The sequence below is a fragment of the Mobula hypostoma genome, chromosome 18 (genome assembly GCF_963921235.1).
Source record: "Mobula hypostoma chromosome 18, sMobHyp1.1, whole genome shotgun sequence".
NCBI lineage: Eukaryota > Metazoa > Chordata > Chondrichthyes > Myliobatiformes > Myliobatidae > Mobula > Mobula hypostoma.
Window position 1 is genome coordinate 9859513 of NC_086114.1, and position 16673 is coordinate 9876185.

Genomic DNA, 16673 nt, shown 5'->3' on the forward strand with positions numbered 1-16673 from the left:
ATTGTGTGTTATTTCACATACCCAGTAGATATAAAGTACGTTTTTTTAAAAACTTTAGGTCATTTTGGCTCCTCTACAGAGCTGTTCAATAAAGACATTGACGAGTGGAGAGTAGTGATAAGTTCATCTGTGGTTTATTGACCTGCAGGGTAACATAAAAGAATGTTATCTTGGCTTAGGTGTGTAACAGGTTTATACGTATCACTCGAATTGAGATAATGGTGAAAGGTTTTGCTTGGATGCCATCCACTCAGACCAGTCCATCCTTGTGTTGCACTTGAAGAGAAAGTGTGCAGGCAGACCGTGAGGTGCAAAGGTCGTGATGAGGTAGATAAGCAGATCAGTTCATTATCATAAAAGAGAATCTGTTCAAGAGTCCTACGAACATGAACGTAGATTTCTCTGATTTTGGTCATTTCTCCTCCCTCCCCTTATCTCTTTTTCCATTCCCTATTCTAACACCCCTCTTACCCCTTCTCCTCACCTGTCCATCAACTCTGTTACTCCTCCTCCCCTTTCTTCCATGCTCCACTCTCCTCCTCTATCAGATCCTCTCTTCTTCAGCCCTTTCCCTCTTCTGTCTATCATTTCCCAGCTTCTTTCTTCATCTCCCTTCCCCTCACCTCACCTATCACCTGCCAGCTTCTGCTCCCTCTCCTCCCTCACCACCTAATTCTGGCCTCTTCCTTTTCCTTTCCAATCCTAATGAAGGGTCTTAGCTGAAACATTGACTCTTTACTCTTCTCCATCGATGCTGTCTTGTCTACTGAGTTCCTCCAGCATTGTGTGTGTGGCTGTGGAAAAAGAGGGAATGATCTGAGAAGGAAAGGGGTTTGATTATGTTGGCTGAGACAGCAAACGTCTCGTGTGCGTTCTCCTTTTTGCCTAATTCCTTACAGAAATAGATCATTCAGTCCTGTGACACTGTTCTGCCACTCAGCGTCCACAATTCTGTCTCGGTATTTCTTCAGGTGTCGGTGAAATCCTGGCAAGCAGAAGTGTGGGGTATGGAGATCCCAGACAGAGCAGCCACCTCAACACAAAATACTCTGCAGATGCTGGGGTCAAAGCAACACTCACAACACGCTGGAGGAACTCAGCAGGTCGGGCAGCATCTGTGGAAACGATCAGTCAACATTTTGGGCCGGAACCCTTCGTCAGGACTGAAGAGGGAAGGGTCAGAGGCCCTATAAAGAAGGTGGGGGGAGGGTGGGAAGGAGAAGGCTGGTAGGTTCCAGGTGAAAAACCAGTAAGGGGAAAGATAAAGGGGTGGGAGGGGAGGCAGAGAGGTTACAGGCAGGAAAGGTGAAGAAGGAATAGGGGAAAACACAATGGGTAGTAGAAGGAGGTGGAACCATGAGGGAGGTGATAGGCAGCTGGGGGAGGGGGCAGAGTGACATAGGGAGGGGGAGGGAATTACCGGAAGTTGGAGAATTTTATGTTCATACCAAGGGGCTGGAGACTACCTAGACAGTATATGAGGTGTTGCTCCTCCAACCTGAGTTTAGCCTCATCATGGCACCTCAATCATAAGATATGGGAGCAGAATTTGGCCCATCAAGTTTGCTCTGCCATTCAATCATGGCTGATTTATTTTCCCTCTCAAACCCATTCTCCCCATCAGCTTTGATGCCCAGACTAATCAAGAACCCATTAACCTCTACTAAACCTATTAACCCATTGACTGGGCCTCCTCAGCCATCTGTGGCAATGAATTCCACCTTTTGATTGAAAGACAAGGGTGAACCCTAAAAAAAAAGTCTGATTCAAGCCTCATGTAAGTGTTGCCAACATTCTGTGGGGTTTTGAATGAGACGCATTTGCAGCTCGCTGACTACGAAAAGGCAAGTAATTGCTCATCTGGTTAGGGCAAAGCTGAAGAGCGGATCACAATCTTGGGACATTCTAGCAGCGATAAAGGGGAGTAGTGGTGGGGTTTGCTCGGAACTTAAGTTTAGATATCAATTTGGGTTCCATATTATACAGGTTATAATTTTTGCTGCCCTTTATTTGTAGATTAATAGAAATGTTAGAAATCCCCCAGCAAAGATTGATTTCACATTATCAAGCGTTTGACCTTCAACATATGACCGTAAAACCTAGCAGCAGAATTAGGCCATTTCTTCACCATTCAAAACTGTCTGATTTATTATCCCTCTAAGCCCCATTCTCCTGCCTTCTCCCTGTAACACCTCTAATGCCCTGACTAAATCAAGAACCTATAAATGTCTCTTTTAAATCCACCCAATGACTTGGTCTCAGCAGCTGCCTGTGGCAATGAATTCCATCGATTCACCACCCTCTGGCTAAAGAAATTCCTCCTCATCTCTCATCTAAAGGGACGTCTCTATTCTGAGGTTGTGCCCTCTGGTCCTCGACTCCTCCACTGTAGGAAACATCCTTTCCACATCCACTCTATCTAGGCCTTTCAATATTTATAGGTTTCAGTGAGATCCCCCCTCATTCTTCTAAACTCCAGTGAGTACAGGCCCCGATAACCCTTTCATTCCTGGGATCACTCTCAGTAACTTCCTCTGGACCCTCTCCAATGCCATTTTCAGGTTCCCTTTCAAAAAAGAAATCACAAAATGCAAATGTACAGGAGAAGAAGATTAACAAAAATTGAAGATCTATGGTGGATTGGAAAGAGGAAGGGATTAAATAACAAAATAGGATTGTAAAAAGCAATGGAGAAAGGTACGAGCAAAGAAATAACAATGAGAAGACAATGAACAAAGAATATCAGCATAACAATGAGAACTGAGATTAAAGTACGGATTGTGCTTGTGGACAGAAGTGTTATGCAGACCCTAATGCAGTATGTCTTACATGTCCTCTACCTAATTTATTACTGGAACATTTTTATATCCCTTATTGAAACAAATAATATTCTTATGAAAGATGGCAAGATAACTGCTGACTATTTCCCCTTGTGGGGAATTTAAAACTACAGAATAAATCTTCCTGAAATTAGAATTGGTTTATTAAGTCACATGTACCAAGATGAAGTAAAATGCTTGTCTTGAATATTCTTCACACAGATCAAATCATTACACAGTTCATTGAGGTAAACCAAGATGAAACAATAAAAGAATGCACAATAAAGTCTAACAGCGACAGAGAAAGTGCAGTGTAGGAAGACAACAAGTTGCAAGATCATAGCAAGGTGGATTGTGAGATCAAAAGTCCATCATATCAGGTTCACTGTCTGTAAAATGCAGAATTCTAAAGAATTCGTTAAGCCCTCTCCAATGCAGGAGTCTACGAGTACCATCACTAAAGGGAGGTGTGGGATCTCAGTGATTTTTCTGATCCCCGGGTTCTTCTCGGAGTCCAAGAATGAGTGAAAACTTTGTAGCTTCATGATTGTTCATTTTAAAGTTTAAACTAAGGAACAAGTACGGAGCATGTGAAATTAAATACGGAGCTGAGAAACAAAAAGAAACAAGATGATACAAAGATGGCATTTTTGTACTCAAGATAACATCACATTCTTGGGATAAAAAGGACCACTTGAGACACACAGTCAGAGCATGTGGGTCGGAGCTGAGAAGGAGAGGATTCACGGACTTCTTCAGATTTTAAATGGCCAACCAATTGGGAGCGGAGGAGCCGAAGACAGCTGGTCAGCTAGCGCACTATAAAAGAAGTTTCGTCTAGCGAAGCGGCCATCGTCAGAGTGGGATGGCTTTGGCTCAACAGGCTTCGGCGTACACAGGCAGAGGCGAGGGCAGGTTCCAGTAAGTTGTAGTTTTGTTCTGTTTGTTCAGAGTAGAGAGAATGCCAGGCAGGATGTTGGAATGCTCCTCTTGCAGAATGTGGGCAGTCAGGGAGATCCCTGGTGTCCCTGACAACGACACCTGAAAGAAGTACATCCAGCTGCAGCTCCTAACAAACCACATTAGGGAACTGGAGCAGGAGCTGGATGACCTCCGGGTCATTCAGGGGAATGAGATTATAGATAGTAGCTACAGGGAGGTAGTTACGCCAAAGGAGCAGCACACAGGTAATTGGGTTACCGTCAGGTGAGGGAAGAGGAAAGAGCAGGCAGAGCAGGGTTCCCCTGTGGCCATTCCCCTCAACAACAAGTTTACCGATTTGGATACTGTTGTGGGGGATGACCTACCTGGGACAAGCTGTGGCAGCCGGATCTCTGGCACTGAGTATGGTTATGCAGTGCAGAAGGGAGGGTGGAAGAAGAGGAGAGCGGTAGTGATAGGAAACTCGATAGAGGAACAGATAGGAGGTTCTGTGGTCGTGACAGAGACTCCCGGATGGTTTGTTGCCTCCCGGGTGCCAGGGTCAGGGATGTCTCTGATCACGTGCACAGCATTCTGAGGCGGGAGGGTGATCAGCCAGATGTCATGGTACACATCGGTACCAATGACATAGGAAGAAAGAGTGAGGAGGTCCTGGACAGTGAGTATAGAGAGCTTGGTAGGAAGTTAAAAAGCAGGACCTCGAGGGTAGTAATCTCAGGATTGCTACCTGTGCCACGTGCCAGTGAGGGTAAGAATAGGATGCTCTGGCGGATGAACACATGGCTGAGGAACTGGTGTAGAGGGCAGGGTTTCAGATTTCAGGATTATTGGGACCTCTTCTGGGGCAGGTGGGACCTGTACAAGAGAGACAGGTTACACCTGAACTACAAGGGGACCAATATCCTTGCCGGGAGGTTTGTTAGTGCTATTGGGGAGGGTTTAAACTAGATTTGCAGGGGGATGGGAACCAGAGTGCCAGAGCAGATCGTGGAGTGGGGGTGAAAATAAATGATGTTAAAAGTTCATGCAAAGTCACCAACAGAAGGATTGTGTGTGGTGGTAATAATCTTCTGAAGTGTGTCTATTTCAATGCAAGGAGTATTGTGGGGAAGGCTGACGAGCTGAGGGCGTGGATTGACACATGGAATTACGACATTATAGCCATTAGTGAAACTTGGCTACAGGAGGGGCAGGACTGGCAGCTTAATGTTCCAGGGTTCCAATGTTTCAGACGTGACAGAGGCAGAGGGATGAAGGGTGGGGTGGGTGGCATTGGTAGTCAGGGAAAATGTTACAGCAGACTCAGGCAGGACGGATTAGAGGGCTTGTCTACCGAGGCCATATGGGTGGAGCTGAGAAACAGGAATAGACCACCCAATAGTCAGTGAGAATTGGAGGAGCAAATCTGCAGAGAGATAGCAGGCAACTGCAGGAAACATAAAGTTGTGGTAGGGGATTTTAATTTTCCACATATTGATTGGGATTCCCATACTGTTAAAGATCTAGATGGGTTAGAGTTTGTAAAATGTGTTCAGGAAAGTTTTCTAAATCAATATATAGAGGTACCAACTAGAGAGGATGCAATGTTAAATCTCCTATTAGGAAACGAGTTAGGACAGGTGACAGAAGTGTGTGTAGGGGAGCACTTTGGTTCCAGTGATCATAACACCATTAGTTTCAACTTGATCATGGATAAAGATAGATCTGGTCCTTGGGTTGAGGTTCTAAATTCGAAAAAGGCCAAATTGGAAGAAATGAGAAAGGATATAAAAAGCGTGGATTGGGACTGGTTGTTCTCTGGCAAGGATGTGATCGGTAAGTGGGAGGCCTTCAAAGGAGAAATTTTGAGAGTGCAGAGTTTGTATGTTCCTGTCAGGATTAAAGGCAAAGTGAATAAGAATAAGGAACCTTGGTACTCGAGGGATATTGGAACTCTGATAAAGAAGAAGAGAGAGATGTATAACATGTATAGGAAACGGGGCAAATAAGGTGCTTGAGGAACATAAAAAGTGCAAAAAAAAATACTTAAGAAATCAGGAGGGCTAAAAGAAGTCATGAGGTTGCTTTGGCAGTCAAGGTGAAGGATAATCCAAAGAGCTTCTACAGGTATATTAAGAGCAAAAGGATAGTAAGGGATAAAATTGGTCCTCTTGAAGATCAGAGTGGTCGGCTATGTATGGAACCAAAAGAAATGGGGGAGATCTTAAATAGGGTTTTTGCGTCTGTATTTACTAAGGAAACTGGCATGGAGTCAATAGAAATAAGGCAAACAAGTAGGTGAGGTCATGGAACCTATACAAATTAAAGACGAGGAGGTACTTGCTATCTTGAGGCAAATCAGAGTAGATAAATCACCAGGACCTGACAGAGTGCTCCCTCGGACCTTGAAGGAGACTAGTGTTGAAATTGCAGGGGCCCTGGCAGATATATTTAAAATGTTGGTATCTACGGGTGAGGTGCCGGAGGATTGGAGGATAGCTCGTGTTGTTCCCTTGTTTAAAAAAGGCTCAAAAAGTAATCCGGGAAATTATAGGCCGGTAACTTTGACATCGGTAGTAGGTAAATTATTGGAAGGAATACCAAGAGATAGGATCTACAAGTATTTGGATAGACAGGGACTTATTAGGGAGAGTCAACGTGGCTTCGTGTGGTTGGTCATGTTTAACAAATCTATTTGAGTTTTTCGAGGAGGTTACCAGGAAAGTGGATGTAGGGAAGGCAGTGGATGTTGTCTATATGGACTTCAGTAAGGCCTTTGACAAGGTCCCGCATGGGAGGTTAGTTAGGAAGATTCAGTCGCTAGGTATCCGTGGTGAGGTAGTAAATTGGATTAGACATTGGCTCAATGGAAGAAGCCAAAGAGTGGTGGTAGAGAATTGCTTCACTGAGTGGAGGCCTGTGACTAGTGGTGTGCCACAGGGATCAGTGCTGGGTCCATTGTTATTTGTCATCTATATCAATGATCTGGATGATAATGTGGTACACTGAATCAGCAAATTTGCTGATGATACAAAGATTGGAGGAGTAGTGGACAGTGAGGAAGGTTTTCAAAGCTTGCAGAGGGATTTGGACCAGCTGGAAAAATGGGCTGAAAAATGGCAGATGGAGTTTAATACAGACAAGTGTGAGGTATTGCACTTTGGAAGGACAAACCAAGGTAGAACATACAAGATAAATGGTAGGGTACTGAGGAGTGCAGTAGAACAGAGGGATCGGGGAATACAGATACAAAATTCCCTAAAAGTGGCATCACAGGTAGATAGGGTCATAAAGAGAGCTTTTGGTACATAGGCCTTTATAAATCAAAATATTGAGTATAGGAGTTGGAATGTTATGGTAAGGTTGTATAAGACATTGGTGAGGCCGAATTTGGAATATTGTGTGCAGTTTTGGTCACCTAATTACAGGAAGGATATAAATAAGGTTGAAAGAGTGCAGAGTAGGCTTACAAGGACGTTGCCAGGACTTGAGAATCTGAGTTACAGAGAAAGGTTGAATAGGTTAGGACTTTATTCCCTGGTGCGTAGAAGAATGAGGGGAGATTTGATAGAGGTATATAAAGTTATGATGGGTATTGATAGAGTGAATGCAAGCAGGCTTTTTCCATTGAGGCTAGGGGAGAAAAATATCTGAGGACATGGGTTAAGGGTGAAGGGGGGAAAGTTTAAAGGGAACATTGGGGGGGGGGCTTCTTCACACAGAGATGGTGGAAGTGTGGAATGAGCTGCCAGATGAAGTGGTAAATGCAGGCTCACTTTTAACATTTAAGAAAAACTTGGACAGGTACATAGATGAGAGGTGTATGGAGGGATATGGTCCAGGTGCAGGTCAGTGGGACTAGGCAGAAAAATGGTTCGGCATAGCCAAGAAGGGCCAAAAGGCCTGTTTCTGTGCTGTAATGTTTCTATGGTTTCTATGTGCTAATACTTAGCCAATGGAAAATCAAAAAGGTGATAAAAATTGTAATGTAACTGCTATGCTGCTATTTGCCAGTAGGTGGAGACAAAATACCACATATTGTGACAAATATAGGCATTGGTTAAAAATATCTACGATTTTAGTCTTGCATTAATTCAACTAATATTTTATCAAAAACATAAAAAAGGATTCCAACGGAAGTTGTACTGTATCAACCTACACTTCTAGGACCAGCTTTCTTCCCTGTTTAGTGTCTACAGCACCTCTCGATGCCAATACCCACTATTTGAGTGGTGGGTACTCCCTCCTTACCAAGGAGGGGATGCTTCTAGCTAAAAAAGTAGCTTTAACAGAGTTTATTTTTCATTCATGCACATTTAAATTTAGACAAATAATTTATGAAGCTCATCGAGGATTTCTAATTTAGAAAGTATTTCTAAATTAGAAAAGATTAATAAACCTCAAAGGATTGCCAAACACAGGTACAATTCCTACAAACCAAAAGGACATATCAACAAATAGCAGTCTAGCAAGTGACTCGGTCGCAAAATACCAAAGGTTGAGGAATGAATTTTAGTTCTTTCTGTCATTCACCTTGTCTGTCCTAATGCTTTCTCACATTTATACTGTTGTGCCTCTAATTGGTGTCACCTGCATATGATGCTTTTCAGTTACATTCATCAGGCCAGGTGAATGTGATGTTTAATTAGGTCTAAGTGGGGCCCATTGCTTCTCTTGACTAAATCATGGGCCAACACAATCCTCACTGTTCATTGGTTACCACAAGAGGCTGAATGAGGAATTTAAAAACAACTCTTTAACCCCTGGAAAGTGCCGGAAAGCTGAGGTTAGCAATAAGCTCCTTGGGTCCTGGAAATATTCATCAAACCTCAAGGTTGCATGCTTATCCCAATGCTCCACTTTCTCAAAACTCATGACTGCATAGCTAGGCACAGCTCAAATGCCATCTATAAATTTGCCAATGGCACAACTATTACAGGCATAATTTCAGGTGCTGACAAGATGATGTACAGGAGTGAGATAGATTGGTTGAATGGTGTCACAAAAACAACCTAGCATTCAACATCAGTAATACCAAGGAATTGATTGTGGACCTCAGGAAGGGAAAGTTGAGGGAATAGACACCATTCCTCATTGAGGGATCAGCAGTGGAAAAGGTGAGCAGCTTCAAATTCCCGAGAGTCAACATCTCAGAAGATCTATCCTGGGCCCAACATATTGATGCAATTTTGAAGAAGGCATGCCAGTAACTAGATTTTGAGGGGATTTGGTACGTCACCAAAATCTCGAGCAAATTTCTAAAGATGTACCATGGAGAGCATTCTGACTGGTTGCTTCACCACCTGATATGGAAGCCCCAAAGCACAGGATAGGAAAAAGCTGCAGAGGATTGTATGCTCAGCTGGTTCTATCTAAACCACTAACCTCCCCACCATCTTGAAAAGGTGTCTCATGAAGCCAGCATTCATTATTAAGGACCCTCAGCATCCAGAACATGTTCTCTTCTCATTTCTACCATCAGGGAGGAGGTACAGGAGCCTGAAGACACACACTGAACATTTTAAGAATAGCTTCTTCCCCTCCGCCATCAGATTTCGGAATGGTCTATGAACCCATGCACACCACCTCACTAGTTTGCTCTCTTTTGCACTAATTTTTTATATTACTTATTGTAACTTATAATATTTTTTATGTCACGCTGTACTGCTGCTGTAAAACAATGAATTTCACACCATATGTCAGTGAAAATTAACCTTATTCTGATTCTGAAGATTAAATGATATTTTATGGGAAATAATATTAATCTGGCCAGGACTTTAATATTACAAAACTTGAGTACATCTAATGTCTTTCATCAACCTTAATGAATGATTTAAACTCGTATATTAAACACTCTCTAATAAAAGAACAAGCAGAAATGCAAATATGTTCAAACGATTTAATACTTCACAGTAACAGCATTGAGAACTAAAGTATGTGAAGTAAATTGTAACTAAAGGAATTTTATAATTTAGTAATAGCATATTAATCCATCACGCCATCCACCAATATAACATGCATACAGGTCCTCAGTCCAACCAGTTCATGCAGACCACGATACCGTGCTAGCTAGTCCTAATATCCTGCATTTGGCCCATATCCCTGCTAGCTCTTCCCCTCCACCTACCTATCCAAGGGTTTCCTTAATGATACTGTTGCCCCTGCCTCAACTAACTTGTTCCATCAGCTCACTGCATGAAAATGTTGCACCTTTTAAACCTTTCCCCTCTCAGCCTAAACCTTGCCTCCCTTGTTTTGGACTCCCTTGCCCTGAGGAAGAGATGGTTACCATCCATCTTATCTATGCCTCTTATAATTTGAAACAACTCATTTTCTTTTATTCCAAAGTATAAAGACAAGCCTGGCCCACCTCAAGTGGAAGATGGCAGAGTTACAGTACAAGATTGTGTCATATTAGATGAACTGTACTTAATCTTTAGACTTCAAACATCAACAATCACCACCAATCAATAGTATCATAATCATTCCACAGTATCATTCAGCACCAATAAACAGAAGCGACTGTTGCTATATTTTTTTAATATCAAATATTCTTTTGTGATTTAATGCAAACAAATTAATATATTTTCTTTGCAGTGTATTTAATTCATACAAGTATTTTTCTTGGGAAACTTTGGAGAAAACACCTCTGCATATTTCCACTCTAAGTTGCTGCACTTTCTCAGTTTTCTTATACACGGGAAAAAGCATTTTATTATTGGAAAGCAGTATATTTAGAAAAATAGATTAGAACTTTATTGTCATTGCTCAAGACAATCAGATTGCACTGCTACTCCAGTCCGTGCAAAACAGATACTTACAATGCATGTGGTTTGGTTCAATTTTTTTTAAATTCCCGTATTTACTGGCAACAAGTGACTTTAATAGTCCATTACACTCAAAGGCCGCTGGCAAGCTGGGGTGTAGCGTTATTCAGCTGCACAACAGCCCTCAGGAAGAAGCTGTTTTACAGTCTTAAAGAAAGAACAGATGTTACCGTGGACTTCAGACTGCGCCCAGAATTATAATTTGAGGAGATTATAGAGGCTGGCATTCTTGCTAGTTTTACTGTATCAATCTGTTTGTTTTAATTTACAGTATGACCCTGTTGCCTCTAATTCCTTTTCTGTAAATATTTGACTAATAAACACAAACCTTTTCAACCTATTTTGTAAATCAATTATTAATTGAAAGAGTTATAGGTAAGGAACTGACCTGCGACTGATGAAGCCCAAGAGCCGTGGACAGAGAAAGCAGTGGAAGTGGTAGCAGGTTAAACCATTTAGTGAATTTAGTAAAACTGTCTTTAAATAATAGCTCTCATTGTCAACGGAACTATTTAAATAATACCGTGGAGAAATGGAGCCAAAATGAAAGGGAGTGCTAATTAGGTCATTATGTTAATTGAAATGTTGATATGTGAGTATTTTTTAAAAATCTATTAAGAAAAATAGCAAAATGTTGAATAATACATTACATTTAGCAAAATTAAAACTAAACTGCTATCAGCAACTAGTATAATATATGAGGATAATGCAGGCTTTCCATAGTTATAGAAAATACCAACCTTATAAAAGGGTAGGAACTTGAGGATGACATTAAAGTCTGGTACAGGAATGGCAAGGCAGCTGAATGTAAGGCCTTACAAGGACTGCTGAGAGGATTATCAAGGTCTCTCTTCCTCCCATCCAAGATATTGATCAGGAGCACTGCACACACAGGACCCTGAGCATTGTCAGTGATTGCTCCAACCCATCGAACAATCTCTGTGAGCCCTACCATTACGCAGGAGCTACCATAGCGTTAGAACAAGGACTGTTAGGATGAGAAGCAGCTTCTTCTCACAAGCTATAAGACTACTGAACTCCCTGACACCATCCAGGTCATGAATGAAGGGCCAGTAGCATTATATTGTTTATTTTTTACCTTGTTTCATAAATGCACCTTATGCAAAATGTCAGTCTTCTGGAATGTTGTGTATTATTTGTTGATTTATTTGTGGTAATATTACCTTATGTGCTGCGCACCTCGGTTTGGAGGAATGTTGTTTCATTTGGTGGTATACATGTATACGGCTGATTGACGATAAAAACTTGAACTAGAACTTCATCAGTTATCTTTACCATTTGTGACCAACACAGCAATGTATTCCACATTTTCAACAACCTAAGTTTAGTTTCAGAGTATCAGGTCACACAGACACAGGCCTTTTGGCCCAACTTGCCCATGCCAACCAAGTTTTACCCGAGCTGATTCCATTTACGTGTGTTTGACCGATATCCTTCTACACCCTTTCCCATCCAATATTAACCTGGAGCATAATGAACTATGGAAAACCATCAATATCCAAGAAACCACGCACCTGGAGGCTGCTTTCATCATGGCTGAAGACTTTAACCAAGCGTCACTGACCAGAGCTTACCCGAGGTTCTGACAACACATCAAGGAAGCATACTCGACCACTGCTACACTCCCCTCCGCAAGGCCAACAAAGCAATCCTCCGCCCTCCGTTTGGAAAGTCTGACCATTCCTCCATCTTGCTCCTGCCCGCCTACAGGCAGAAACTGAAACAGGAAGCACATAGTAAAAACTATCCACTGCTGTTCCAGCCAATCAGACTCAATGTCACAAGACTGCTTTGATAGCATCACCTGGGAGGTATTTCAAGCTGAGAAAGATGGAGATGATCACAAGCTGCATTTGGAAGTGCATTGAGACATTGTTCCCCAAAGATCGGTCCAGGTCTATGCAAACCAGAAGCCTTGGATAAATGGTTCACTGTGTGCTGCTCTCAGTGCAAGGGATAAAGCCTTTGTCTCTGGAGACCAGCAAGATCTCAAGAGATGCCACTATGATTTACGTAGAAGCATCCAGGTGGCAAAATGGCAATACAGGGACAAAATCCAGTCACAACTCTGTGACAACGACACAAGATCTGCACATCATTACGGACTTCAAGAAGAAACACAGCAGTACAGCCAACATTTCCGCCTCACTCCCGGATGAACTAAATGTTTTTACATTCAGTTCGAGGTTGATAGGACTGAACCCCTGAGGAGAGCCACTGACCATCTCCAAGCCTGAGGTACGTAGAACATTCCAACGTGTCAACAGCTGCAAGGCAGAAGGGCCAGACAGCATCCCAGAGTGCATCTTTAAAATGTGTGCTCAACATCTGGCTGGTGGGTCTACGGACATATTTAATCTCTCCCTCTCCCTTGGTGTAATGCCCTCCTGTTTCAAATCATCCATCATTTCCCTTGTACTTAAGAAAAGCAAGGTAGTATGCCTGAACAATAGGTGTCCTGTTGCACTCCCTCAGCTATAAGCAAATGCTTTGAGAGGCTGGTGGAAGATTACATCTGCAGTATGCTACCACCCCCACTGGGGACACCAGTCATCCCAACCATAAACTGTTTCAGCTGCTTACATCTGGCAAACGGTACCGCAGGATTAAAGCCAGGACCAACAGTCTATGGGACAGCTTCTTTCTACGAGCCATTAGACTTATAAATTCACATGCCTGTACCCTGTGACAGAGTCATAACGTAAAGATTTTTACTCCCTCACGTTGTGGGATGGATATAAGATTTAAATAAATTCTATTCAATTCTGTCCATGTCTAAGACCAGTCTAAATGATTTTTGTACAGTGTATTTGTACCTGCCTCTCCCCACTACCTCTGGCAGCTCTTTCCATATTCCCACTCTGTTGTAAAAGTTGGCAATTGGGTCCCCTTTAAATCTTCCCTCTCTTTCTTTAAATCTGTGCCCTCCAGCTTTACTCTCCTGTCCTGATAAAAAAGACTGTGACCACCCACTTCATCTATGCCTTCCTGATTATCAATACTCCATAGGTTCACCTTTCAATCTCCTACGCTTAAGTTACAATGCCCTTACCTATCCAGCTTCTCCTTTATAACCCAAGCTCTCCAATTCCAACACCATCTTTAGATCATAGAACACTGAACATCACAGCACAGTACGGACCTCTCAGCCCACATGGTGTACCAATCTTTTAACCTACTCTAAGATCAATCTAACTCTTCCCTCCTACATAGGCCTCCATTTTTCCATCATCCATCTGCCTAACTAAGAGTCTCTTAAATGTCTCTAAAGTATCTGCCATTACCACCACTCCTGACAGATTTGCACACTCACCACTCTCCGAGTAAAAACACTTACAGTACTTCTGAAATCCCCCTTATACTTTTCTCCAATCATCTTAAACGTATGCCCATTTGTGAATTCTTCTCAATTATCGTTGTGAATCATTTACTTAAATGTCTCCATAATGTTTGGCTTCATGTTGAAACGTTAATACTGATGCTTTCACATTGAGAGTATTTTATTTCAGATAACCATTGGAACATGAGGCTGTCATTGAACTGACGCAATAGGCGTGTAGTTGGAAACTGTTAGGAAGTTTTAAGTAAAATTAAAACTGAACATCTACAAATACCTTTGGCTGTATCCCACCAATGCTGGCAAGAATAAACTTTGGACTTGCTCACGGGCTCAGAGTCTGGGACTTGCTGAGCAGCAAAGTTCAAAGTAAATTTATTATCAAGGTACATATATGTTACCATATACAATGCTGAGATGTATTTTCTTGCGAGCATACTCAATAAATCCATAGAATAATAACCATAACAGAATTGATGAAAGAACACCCAACTAGGGCATTCAACCAGAGTGCAGAAGACAACAAACCGTACAACAAACAAATGTTTTAAGAGGCTGGTGTTTATGTATATTGGCTCCTGTTAGAGTGCTGATTTGGATCTACTCCAATTTGCCTACCAAAGCACCAGGTCTACAGCAGATTCCATCTCATTGGCTCTTCACACAACTGAACATCTGGACAGCAACGATGCATACATCAAGATGCTCTTTATCAATAACAGCTCAGCTTTTGATACCATCATCACATCAAAGCTAATCAGTAAACTCCAAAACCCAGGCCTCAATAACCACTTGTGCAAATGGATCCTGAATTTCCTCACTAGCCGATCCCAGTCAGTTGGGATTGGCAAAAACATCTCCTCCACAATCTCCATCAGCACAGGAGCACCACAGGGATGTGTGCTTAGCCCCTGCTCTTCTCGCTTTACACCTATGACTGTGTGGCTAAGTACAGCTCCAACACCATATAGAAGATTGCTGATGACACCACTGTTGTGGGCTGTATCAAAAGGGGTGATGAACCAGCATGCAGGAGAGAGACTGAAATTTGGCTGAGTGGTGTAATAACAACAACCTTTCATTCAATATCAGCAAGACCAAGGAACTGATAGTAGACTTCAAGACAGGGAAACCATAGGTACATGAGCCAGTCCTCATCAGAGGATCAGAAGTGGAGAGAGTCAGTAACTTAAAATTCCTGGATGTCACTCTCTCTGAGGACCTGTCCTGGACCAATCATATAAATATAATTGTAAAGAGAGCACGACAGACTCAGGGGTCTGTGGAGATTCAGCATGTCATCAAAAACCTTGACAAACTTCTACAGATGTGTGGTGGAAAGTGTGCTGACTGGCTGCATTACGGCCTGGTATCGGAACACCAATGCCTTTGAGTGGAAAATCCTACAAAAAGTACTGGATTCGGCCCAGTACATCACGGGTAAAACTGAGCACATCTAAATGAAACATTATCGTAAAAAAGCAGCATCCATCATCAAAGATCCTCACCACCGAGGCCATGTGCTTTTCTCGTTGCTGCCATCAGGTAGAAGGTACAAGAGCCTCAGGACTCACACCACCAGGTTCAAGAACAGTTACTACCCCTCAACCATCAGGCTCTTGAACAAAAGGGGACAACTACATTCATTCTTTTTCTGGTGTTTCCACAACCGATGGTCTCACATTAAGGACTCTATCTTGTTATTTCATGCTCTTGTTACTTATGGCGATTTATTTATATTTGCATTTGCACAGTTTGCATTCATTGATCCTGTTTATAGTTACTCTTCTATAAATTTGCTAAGTATGCCCACAGAAAAAAGAATCTCAGGGTTGTATGCAGTGACATGTATGTACCCTGATAATGAATTCTACTTTGACTTTGAAACATCCTCTCCATGTCCACTCTATCTAGACCTTTAAATATGATAGGTTTCAATGAGATCCCTCCTCAAGACAAAAGAGACACATCAGCGATTTGCTTCTCATCAGAATGAAGGCATCACACATTGATTTTCAGTGACAGATGTAGGTTTGCAGCAATTACGACAAATCACGTTGCTGAGAATACTTTGAGCTGGTGAGAAGATGTAGTTCTGCTTTGTTCATACTCACTGTGCAAATAAACCTTCACACCATGTAATTTACTTCAATGATGGACAAAAGACTAAAGATGCCAACATACCATGCCCACAACTCCCTAAACCTAACACTAACTGTACTTCTTTGGAATAATGGGAGGAAACCATAGCAGCCTGAGGAAATCAACAGCGTCACAGGGAGAATGTATAATCTCATTACAGACAGGGGTGGGAATTGAACCCTGATCGGTAATTGCTGGTGTTGTAAAGCATTGCACTCACCACTACACTACCATACTACCTTACGCTACCGTACCATACCAGACAAGATGCCAACAGTGAAGAAGTGCAGAAACTCTATCAGCATTTGGATAATGGCATTCAACCCTACGTCTGGCTCCCAATGCAAAATTACTATAACATTAGCACATAAATTATGATGAGCAGCCCTAATTTCCCTGTAATTCAAGAGCTAATTACTCTGAAGATGAGTTTTAACTTTTTATTTAAATCATATTGCCAAAGTCAAAGCATTTGTGCCCTAACAAACTCTGAATATAAATTCTATTCTTCATTACCTCCTTCCTTCTACTGCTAATTTCTCCCATAGATGTTCTTTGTGTATAACTCTGACTTGCAAATTGTCAAGAGCAGATTTTTTTTAGGGT